This window comes from Alligator sinensis, unplaced genomic scaffold (assembly GCF_000455745.1).
Source record: "Alligator sinensis unplaced genomic scaffold, ASM45574v1 scaffold2023_1, whole genome shotgun sequence".
NCBI classification, from domain to species: Eukaryota; Metazoa; Chordata; order Crocodylia; family Alligatoridae; genus Alligator; species Alligator sinensis.
In genome coordinates, this window is record NW_005843382.1 from 69,586 (window position 1) to 73,199 (window position 3,614).

A 3,614-nucleotide genomic window follows, 5' to 3' on the forward strand; every position below is an offset into this window, starting at 1 on the left:
CCGGCCCCGGCTCCTGCCTGCAGGGCGCGGAGATCCCGCAGCGCCGGGCCTGGGTGCAACACGCGCAGGAAAGTTTTCTCGTCTCCCCCGGGCGGCGGGGCGGGCCCTCGGGACACGCGCACACACGAGCAAACACCCCCGGAGTGTCCCCCCCAGCTTACACACCCTCAGCATGTCATACACACACACAGCATGTTACACCCCCCATGTTACACGCACACACAGCATGCTACACACACATACCGCAGGATGTCACACATGCACACACCCCAGCATGTCACACACACACTCACACCAGCATGGTACACGCACACACATACACACACAGCATGTTACACACACACGTACACACACCCCCAGCATGTCACACGCACTCACACACACATGCACCCCAGCATGTCACACGCACGCATGCACACACCCCAGCATGTCACACACATACACACATACACCCCAGCATGTTACACACACACACACACACACACACACACCTCCAGCATGTTATATACACACACACATACACCCCCCCCATGTTACTCCCCCACCACCCTCCGACCCAGGATGTCCCAATGGCAAGCAAGCAGGGCTGCAGTCCCAACAGCCAGTGGAGCCGGCCCTGCTGCCCTGCCCTCAGCGGCCCTGATGTTGAAGTCTCGCCCCGGGGAGGCTGCTCCTGTCTGAGGATGCTGCTGATTTAGTTGCAGCACCCACTAGTGCCAATCGCTGTAAAAGCCTATTTTCAAAGGACTTTGATACCAGCCCGGTGTAGGGGGCAAAGGAAGGAGAAAATCTCTGGGGCAAGTCTTCCAGAGTAAGGGGAATCTGCAAACTTGTTTTGTGCCAGTCTCCAACTCAAGGGGAGTGTGGCTGGTGCCCACAACCTGCCCCCTCACTTTGCCCTACAGAGTCATATAGGAGGGGGCTGGAAGGGACCTCCCGAGGCGGTCTACTCCAATCCATCAGCTCATAGTCATAGAGCTCCCAGCTTGGGAGCTGCTGTTTGCCTGCCGTGTTTTGGTTTGAAAAAAATGAAGGGATTTTTAAAACAAGGATTTTGTTCTCCTCTCTTTGGAAACACACTTATTTCAGTTTACCTAAGTCCGCAGTGTGCAAATGACCTCACCACCCCAGGAGCCAGGACTGAGCTGAAATTGTTGAGCTCCCAGAATTTAGGGCTGGATTTCAAAGGAATACTTTTTCTTTTCTTTTTTTTTTTAAAGCAGCTATGGAAATGGTATTCCCTTATAAACTCAGGGAATACCATTTTCCAGGCTAGTGGCTGAAAGCTCCATTACAAAGTGCCAGGAAAATACAATTTTTTCCATCAGAATCCATTATAGTTTTTTCTCTCTCTCTCTCTTCATAACAAAGAACTTTGCTGCAGTTACAAATGGTCTGTTACAGCTTATGCAGTGTTGGCAACCAACAGGCCTTGGCTTGGCCTGAGGAAATTTACTAAACTGATATTGAACTTGTGGTGGCCACTTGACTTCTGTTCTTATTCCAACTGACTTGTCCCCTGCCTTGAAGAAGGATCAACTCCAAAACTGGGAAAGGTGTAGGGGGGGCCAAAGTGGGGGGAGAGGGGGGGGGGGGGGGGGGGGGCATGTAGCAGGGGTGTAGCTTGATTTTAATTTTGGAGGGAAAGGGGTCCCTCTTGATTTAAGTGGCACATCTGTGCAGCCGACTGGCAAGGCCAAATGGGAATCCATTGTGTCATGCTTGTGTACCAGCCTTCCCAGACTATGCAGGGTTTCCATTATTTCTTTGCTCCCAGCTGTTTGTTCTAAGTTGTGCCGCTGAATCACTAGGGTATGTAAAAGGCCTTGGCATCAGCTTAAAACCACCATCTGGAACAGCAGGATCATTAAGGTAATTCTTTTCAAAGAGTTTTGAGAGGGCAGGGGGTGGGGAAATGGCAGGAGAATGGGACATCTCCTCCAAAATGGCTAATAGATGTTCCTCTTTCCTGTCTTCTGTAGCCAGCACTGTAATGTAAAGTGCCTGAATGCACTCGAAGATACCCAAATCAGTGGCCTGGTTTTAAAGCTCTTAAATAACCAGGGCTCCCAAGGGGACTTCAAAGAAGGGGCTCAGCGCAAATGAAAATCAGGCCACTTAATTAAGTGCCTAAATCGGGAGCTGGTGCCTAACTTACGCACCAAGGTTGAGAATGTTGGGCTTTTTCTAGTGGCTGGTTTTCTAGGTGTTGCCACTTTTTGCTCAGCCCAGTAACCCACGAAACATTTCTCCTTGAAGGTAGGAATTCTTTTTCTACCCAATTATTATATTCGGGTTTGGTTTGTTCTGATTTAGACAAGGTTCCCAAGCCAATATTTGTATGTTGTGACCTTTTTCTTCTAAACTACAGCTCCTGGCACAGGAAAATCGAAAGTCCTCTCCCTGGACTATGCTCTCTCTCTCAGGCACTCCTTATGACACTGCTGCTGATCCTAACCCTGGCAGCATCCTACAAAGTCAACATCAGCCCTTCAGTTGATTAGTTTTGCAGCACTTCTGACGGGTTCCCGTTCCCTTCCCATATGAACCAGTAATAACTATTAAATATAAATTGTTATTAGCAGGATATTTCTTCTCCATCTGGCTTCCTAACAATGGTATGGGGGGAGGAGAAAGACTGTTCAAAAATATCCGCTAAACTTACTATCGAATCGCGTTCATTTTTGCTGCTGCACATCTGGTTCTTTCAGTATTGATTCTCTTGTTTACAGCAATTTGCAGACGGTTTGATATGCCAGTTCCGCAAATATTAGTGTCTCCAATTAAATGTTTAGATTGGCACTTTCCCTCTGAAGAACTGCAAAGAAATGTAAAACTCGGGCGATGGGAGATGTTAAGATGGTGTAAACGCGTCCTGTCTTGTTAGTCGTCTGCTTTAAAGCTATGCCATTAAATTAGGGAAATCCAAGGCGTTTAAGGGCCAACATGCTTTGTTTCTCTAAAGCTGTGAATTGTGCATGTTTGCTTTACAAGAAGTACTTTGGGGCCGATCCTTAGCTAGTGTAAAGTGTCATAACTCAGTTGACTGCAATGGAGCCAGGACAACTGACACCAGCTGGGGATCACCCCGGGATGAAAGTTTAGACTTTCAGGAACAGTCCTACGCCGTGAATTTAAACTCACTGGGACTCCATACAATGGAAGCGTCCAAAGAATAATTGTACGGATCCATGAGGCTTTATTTAGTAAGTTTTTCCATCGGGAGCGATGCAATAGTCTCTTCACAGAGAAAATATAAAATAGCATATTTTCTCTGATTGTCGCCATTTGGCAGTGGTACACCTTCATTTGCAGAGCTCTCCTATGTATTTACTGGATTAGGTCATACTTTCTGGTTGGCCTAATTTCTGAGCCCCTTGCAAAATATATCAACATTGAAATGAATTATTGCAGGCGGCTTGTGACAGTTTAGCCCAGGCATCAGAAACACTAGGTTCATACGCAAGAAACCACAGAAATAAAGTGAGATCTCGCCTGTAACAAAAAGCCACCATTTACATATTTTAGTTGGATTTGGAAGATCAGGTTTTTTTTTTAAACATGGTCCATTAATTATCTTAGCATCGTCTGCAAACGATTGGAAGGATCAGGAA

General features: G+C 47.1%; 1 long non-coding RNA gene across 1 annotated transcript; it reads left to right on the forward strand.

Moving 5' to 3' along the window:
• The first annotated feature begins 1,606 nt into the window (after window positions 1–1,606).
• On the forward strand, window positions 1,607–2,579 carry LOC112548662. Its single transcript, XR_003092309.1, has 3 exons — window positions 1,607–1,872; window positions 1,983–2,259; window positions 2,372–2,579. It is a non-coding gene; the product is annotated as an uncharacterized LOC112548662 (long non-coding RNA).
• The last annotated feature ends 1,035 nt before the right edge of the window (window positions 2,580–3,614 follow it).